At 44.9% G+C, this 7565-nt stretch overlaps 1 pseudogene across 1 annotated transcript; it reads left to right on the forward strand.

The window, feature by feature from the left end:
- Positions 1–5335: 5335 nt before the first annotated feature.
- Positions 5336–7063, forward strand: LOC308269741 (alpha-(1,6)-fucosyltransferase-like; annotated as a pseudogene). Its single transcript has one exon. The product of its transcript is annotated as an alpha-(1,6)-fucosyltransferase-like (transcript).
- The last annotated feature ends 502 nt before the right edge of the window (positions 7064–7565 follow it).

Genomic DNA, 7565 nt, shown 5'->3' on the forward strand with positions numbered 1-7565 from the left:
CAGAGTTTTGTGTATGGATAACCTAGCTCTTAAAACATCCCGCTAAAACGCAGGAGGTATCACAGTTAATCACCAAACAAGCATGGGATGGAGGGAGGGGGAGGGGATGGGATGGGGGCTGGATGAGGGCTGATTGGATGATGTGTGCTTGTATATCCTCTCAAGTCTTGTATTCCAGTGTGATACGTGATTACAATGCACCAATAAAAATAAACTGAAATAAAATAAAATAAAATCCCGCTGGCGGAGGACCCGGGGAGGCACTGTTTGTTCTGGGGTAGCTACAGGGACACTGCCTAAGGGGCTTTAGTGATTGGCCACAGAACTAAGAGGCAGGTGTGGGGTGGGTTAGATAACACAACTCTGTTACTGCTTTTCTGACTTTAAAATCCTGCAACAACAGTGCATTCATGGTGAATGGCCGCCCTGTAAGCTTAGCGTTAGAGGTGAGTCCCCGGGTACTCCCGGCTCATCCTTTAGACCAGAAAAGGCGCCCGGGCGAGATGGGAGACGCCCGAGAGCCTCCGGCTGTGGGTGCAGCGCCCAGCCCGGCTCTCAGACCAGGCGGGCCTGTGGGGGCCCCTGGCCGCCCGCCCCCGGCCCTCTGGTGGCCAGAAGACGTTACTGCAGCTTCGCGGGAGGAAACCCATCTGCTTCTGCGCTTCCTCGCCTGAAAGGCCCTGCATCTCAAAGCCGCTTGGCTGGAGGTGTTGGGGTTTTTAAGAAGGAAGGAAAAAAATAGAGATGAAGAATTTGGGGTCGGGGGTGCTGGAGATTGAACCCAGGGGGAGTCTACCGCTGAGCTACGCCTCAGCCCTTCGTAATTTTTTTTTTTTTAAACAGGATCTTAGTAAATGTACCACACACAGGCCTCCAACATGCCACCCTTCTGTCCCAGCCTCCCAAGTACTAGGATTACGGGCCCGAGCCACCGTGCCTGGCTGATGATTGGATCTTGTCCGGCTGTAAGACTCAGGGGAAATTTATGGTACAGTGTACCTTTCATTTTTATTTTTTAAGGGTTTTTTTTTTTTTTTATCTTTTCCTTACTTTTTTTTTTAAGTACTGGGGATGGAACCCAGAGGCTTTCTACCTCCAGGCTACACCCCTGACCTATTTTATATATTTTTTATTTGCAAACAGGGTCTCACTACTGAGTGAGGCTGAGCGCCTCACTAAGTAGCTGAGGCTGGCTTCCAACATGAGCAATCCTCCGTCTCAGCCTCCCAAGTACTGGGATCACAGGCTTGTGCCGCCACGCCCAGCTAGAAAGGCTTCTCCAAGGAAGGCATTTTATGAAGAGCTTTGATTTGCTCCTTGAAGAATTAAAATTTCATTTTGCTGCAGGTGGTGGCACACACTTGTAATCCCAGTACTTGGGAGGCTGAGACAAAAAGATCACAGGTTCTAAGCCAGCCTCAGCAACTTGGCAAGTTTGTGGGACACTGTTTCAAAATAAAAAAATAAAATAAGGCTGGAGGTAGACTTATCTTGGAGGTAGAACACCCCGGGTTCAATTCCCAGCACCACACACACACAACCATTTAGTTTGCCGGGTGTAATATATTTACTTGCAAATATTCTATGTGTAAATCAGACCATGTACTAACCTGCTTAAATATTTTTGAATAGAATTTATACTTGTTACCCTACTCACCGGGCATGGTGGTGCACGCTTGTAATCCCAGTACTTAGGAGGCTGAGACAAGAGGATCACAGATTTGAGGTCAGGCTCAGCAAGTAGTGAGACTCTCATCAACCTAGAGAGACCCTGTTTCCAAATAAAAATAATAAAAGAAAATAAAGCTGGTGGAGTTGTAGCTTGTAGCTCAAATACCCCTCAGTTCAATCCACAGTACCACACAAAAATAAATAAATAATAAAATAAAAATGCATATCCGGTAGTTCTATTTTAAGAATTTATCTTAGAGCCCGGGGCGTGGTGACGCACGCTTGTAATCCCAGCGCTTAGGAGGCTGAGACAGGAGGATCGCAGTTTGTGGCCAGCCTCAGCTACTTAGTGAGGCTTCCTACAACTTAGCGAGACCCTGTTTCAAAATAAAGAATACAAAATAGGGCTGGGGGTGTAGCTCGGAGGTAGTAATGCCCCTGGGTTCCAACCCTAGTACCGCAAAAAATCTTAGAAAAGGAATTTATCTTAAGGAAATTCTAGTACTATTTTCAAAGACACGTAAATAAGTATGCTCATCAGTAATTTAAAGTTACCTCACTTGATTGACATTGATTGACTGTCTCGCAGCTGTTATTAACCCCAGTTTATAGTTAACTGGCTCAAGGTAGCAAAGTCCACAGGTGAGCCGTGGTGTGGCGCACAGGGCACACGGAAGCAGAATCCAGGTGTGGTATCAAAAGGCTGGGGTCTATTCCCGTCAGCCATGGGGAGGGTGTTGGAAGATTTTAAGCGGGAAGAATAGGATCAGATGTACATTTTGTTACGTGAAAGAGCAGCTTGCTGGAGGAGCAGAGAGAAAAGCAAGCTGGGAAACAAACACCTAGAGACCCGGAAGAAGGAATTCCAGACAGCTGGGCGTGGTGGCGCACGCCTGGAATCCTGGTACTTGGGAGGCTGAGACTGGAGGATGGGTTTGAGGACAGCCTCAACAAGTAGTGAGACTCTGTTTCAAAATAAAAATAAAATAGGGCTGGGGATGTAGCTCAGAGGTAGACTGGCCCTGGGTTTAATCTCCAGGACACAGGAAGAAAGGAAGGAAGGAAGGAAGGAAGGCAGGCAGGCAGGCAGGCAGGCAGGCAGGCAGCTGGGTATAGCATGCCTGTAGTTTAGTACTTGGGAGGATAAAATAGGATCACAGGTTAGAGGCCAGCCTCAACAATTTAGTGATACCCTCAGCAACCTAGTGAGACCCTGTTTCAAAACAAAAATAAAAAAGTTGGGGTTGAACCTCTTAAGTAGAATACCCCTGGGTTTTAATCCCCAGCACTATAAAATAAAAAGAAAAGGATTTCTTAGCAACGGCTTATAATGTTTCTCATTGGTTCACAGCTCACCAAAAACGTAAATGTAAACAGTGACCACCTGTTTAATTTTTTATTGGGCCTCCAATTAGCCCACAGACTATATACAGCACAAACTTCAGAATAAAATTAAATTTAATTGACTGCAGTAAATAAAGGTCTTATCATACCTTTAGTAGAAAGTCTATACAGAGCCGGGCGTGGTGGCGCACACTCGTAATCCCAGCCTTCGGGAGGCAGAGACAGGAGGATCGCGGTTGGCGGACAGCCTCAGCTACTTAGTGAGGCCCTTTGCAGCTCAGTGAGACCCTGTTTCAAAATAAAGAATAAAAAATAGGCCAGGAGGTGTAGCTCTGAGGTCGAATGCCCTGGGTTCCATCCCCAGACCTGCAAAAGAAAAAAAGTCTATCCAGAATGCAAGATTGGAAAATGGCAAGTCAGAAACTCCAGCAGCCAGAACATGATAAATCATCAGTTTGGTGAATTTGCCTCTTCTGCCTCACCCTAACGGAAAATAATGGGGATAAATACAGTGCTGAAGGTGGAGCTCAGAGGAATGCACCTGGGTTCCATCCCAGTACCAAAAAATATATATATTTTTTTGTAAAGTCAATATTTTAATGTCTTCCCAAAAAAGTGTCACCTAGATTAGGTCACTGATTTTTTTTTTTTTTTTTTTTTTTTTTTTTTTTTTACTATTTCAAACCACTACTATTTTTAAACCTAGAAATTAGCTAGGTGTGGTGATGTAATCCCAATAACAGGGAGGCTGAGACAGGAGGATTGCAGGTTTGAGGACAGCCTCAGCATAGTGAGACTTTCAGCTACCTAGTGAGACCCTATTTCAAAACAAAAAAAAAATTTTTAATTAAATTAAAAAGGGGCTTGGGGCATAGCTCAGAGGCAGAGTGCCCCTGGGTTCAATCCTCAGTATCACAAAATACTAATAGTAACAATACCACGATACAATTCCACTATCTTAGGATGTGCTTCTGTGGTCATTGGCCCAAACTTATCACTTAGACTTGAGATACAAAAGTTAGAAAAAAACGAGAACTCGCTGTTCTGGGAGAGTCTGCAAGCTACAAATTCCAGCTCTTCCACACACGGCTATGCAGCTGAGGAAAATGTCATCTCCTTTTCTGTAAAATGAAGGTCGATGATCTGTAAATGAGGTACCCAGTGAGTCAGGGAGCGCAGAGAATGGCACACATATTAAATCCAACACGCAGCCTGGCGCCGTGATGGCGCACGCTGGTCATCCCGATGCTTGGGAGGCTGAGACGGGAGGATCCCAGGTTTTTAGCCAGCCTCAGCTACTTAGTGAGGCCCTCCGCAGCTTAGTGAGGCCCTGTTTCCAAATAAAAATAAAATAGGGCTGGGGGTGTATCTCAGAGGTTCAATACCTCCTGGGTTCAATTCCCAGTACCGCAAAAGAAAAATTAAAAATAATAGTTCATAAACCCATGGAAAACACTAAGAATGTTTTTCTAGGGGAAGATTTGCCTGTATAAAATGAAATTATTTATTTAAAATGGTCAGATGACCAGTTGAGACTTCCCAAGGTTAGAACAAGTAAAGTTCAAGTTACACATTTACGGGGAGTGATGGTTGCTTAGCTTTAGGACATATTTGGCCCCTAAAATTTCAACATACAATTGAAGCAATTTTTTTTTCCTTTCCCTTTTAATAGAACAAGATATTTAATTTCCCTAAAAATACTGCTATGATCACACTCTCCAAAGATGACCTCCAGGGGTATGTATTTGTGCAGATCTTCTCCAGTTTAAAGATTTGAACTTAGGGCGCGCGCTGGCTCCGGCCGACCCGCGCGGCCCGGTTCCCCCGGCTGCAGGCCCCCGCCGCCCAAGCCCACCCTCCCGCCGCGGAATGGGGCCCGGGTCGCGCTCGGCCTCGCGCGGAGCCGCCGACCCCCGCTCCGCCTCGCCTCGCCTCGCTAATAATTTTTAGTGACCCAGATTCAAGCAATAATACCTTCCTTTGGAAATATCACATGGTTTCATCAGTGGCTTCTCTTCTAGAGGAAGGCAGTGGAGTCTACTGAAACTACATTATTCCAGCTCTAGAGATGATACAATGACTTTCTCAAAGCCACAGCATGTAGAGTTCATGAAGCACCACCAGTGAAGCTTCTACTCATATCACCAGGAGGATCTCTTTGAAAGATTCATCACAGCACTACTGGAGAGACTGATTTGGCTGAAACATCGTGTGTTGAAACAAAGGAAGTCTTTTCACCTGTGCACTAACTAGAAACAGTTAAAATGTTTTCAATTCTTTGAGCTCCAGGAAGCCAGGGGAGTGAGTTGAAAACCTGAAAATGCGGCCATGGACTGGTTCCTGGCGTTGGATTATGCTCATTCTTTTTGCTTGGGGGACATTGCTATTTTATATAGGTGGTCACTTGGTTCGAGATAATGACCACCCTGATCACTCTAGCCGAGAACTGTCCAAGATTCTGGCAAAGCTTGAACGCTTAAAACAGCAGAATGAAGACCTGAGGTGAATGGCTGAAACTCTCCGGATACCAGAAGGCCCCATTGATCAGGGGCCAGCTACAGGAAGGGTACATATTTTAGAAGAGCAGCTTGTTAAGGCCAAAGAACAGATTGAAACTTACAAGAAACAAACCAGAAATGGTCTGGGAAAGGATCATGAAATTCTAAGGAGGAGGATTGAAAATGGAGCTAAGGAGCTCTGGTTTTTTCTACAGAGTGAATTGAAGAAATTAGAGACTTTAGAAGGAGATGAACTCCAAAGACATACAGATGAATTTCTTTCAGATTTGGGACATCATGAAAGGTCTATAATGACAGATCTGTACTGCCTCAGTCAAACTGATGGAGCAGGTGATTGGCGGGAGAAAGAGGCCAAAGATTTGACTGAACTAGTCCAGCGAAGAATAACATATCTCCAGAATCCTAAGGACTGCCACAAAGCCAAGAAGCTGGTATGTAACATCAACAAAGGCTGTGGCTATGGCTGTCAACTCCATCACGTGGTCTACTGCTTCATGATTGCATATGGTACTCAGCGAACACTCATCCTGGAATCTCAGAATTGGCACTATGCTACTGATGGTTGGCAGACTGTGTTTAGACCTGTAAGTGAGACATGCACAGACAAATCTGGCATCTCCACTGGGCACTGGTCAGGTGAACTGAAAGGCAAAATGGTTCAAGTGGTCGAACTCCCCATTGTAGACAGTCTTCATCCCCGTCCTCCTTATTTGCCATTGGCTGTCCCAGAAGACCTCGCAGATCGACTCCTACGAGTCCATGGTGATCCTGCAGTGTGGTGGGTATCTCAATTTGTCAAATACCTGATCCGCCCACAGCCTTGGCTGGAAAAGGAAATAGAAGAGGCCACCAAAAAGCTTGGCTTTAAACATCCAATAATTGGAGTCCATGTCAGACGCACAGACAAAGTGGGAACTGAAGCAGCCTTCCATCCTATTGAGGAATACATGGAGCACGTTGAAGAACATTTTAAACTTCTCGCACGCAGAATGCAAGTGGATAAAAAAAGAGTATATTTGGCCACAGATGATCCTTCTTTATTAAACGAAGCAAAATCAAAGTACCCCAGTTATGAATTTATTAGTGATAATTCTATATCTTGGTCAGCTGGACTGCCTAGTCGGTACTCAGAAAATTCTCTTCGAGGTGTGATCCTGGATATACATTTTCTCTTCCAGGCTGACTTCCTAGTGTGTACTTTCTCATCCCAGGTCTGTCGAGTTGCTTATGAAATCATGCAAACACTGCATCCTGATGCCTCTGCAAACTTCCATTCTTTAGATGACATCTACTACTTTGGGGGCCAAAATGCCCACAACCAGATTGCCATTTATCCTCACCAGCCTCGAACTAAAGAAGAAATCCCTATGGAACCTGGAGATATCATTGGTGTGGCTGGAAATCACTGGAATGGCTATTCTAAAGGTGTCAACAGAAAACTGGGAAGAACAGGCCTATATCCTTCCTACAAAGTCCGAGAGAAGATAGAAACTGTCAAGTACCCAACATATCCTGAAGCTGAGAAATAAAACTCAGGTGTAAGAGATGGACACTCAAGCTCAGTTTGAACCATTTCAGCCAGCCAGTAGATGAAGAAGGCTCTAACCTGACAACATGGTTAAATGGTAGACATCCTTGGCACCTGGCACCAAGAGCAACTAGGAACTGACAAATGTTTCATTGGTGGAGTTCCTCTTTAACAAGGGCTATAGTGCCCTCAAACCCATGCACAGTACAATAGTATTCATATATAACATGCAAACAGATTGTTTTCTACGTTGCCCCTTCTTTAAATATTGTGTCCCCATGAAACAAACACTGCCACGTTGTATAATTTAAGTGACACAGACATTTTGTGTGAGACTTCAACATGGTGCCTATATCTGAGAGACCTATGTGACTTATCAAGAAGACTTGAACAGCTCCCTACTGTGAGGAAGTTGATTCTTAGCCAGTGGTGGTCTTGTGACCACTGAATTCACTTCAACAGATTCAGAATGGATGTTCTTTTTTCCCCTTTATAAGGTTGTC

The sequence above is a fragment of the Muscardinus avellanarius genome (genome assembly GCF_963383645.1).
Source record: "Muscardinus avellanarius genome assembly, chromosome: 11".
NCBI lineage: Eukaryota > Metazoa > Chordata > Mammalia > Rodentia > Gliridae > Muscardinus > Muscardinus avellanarius.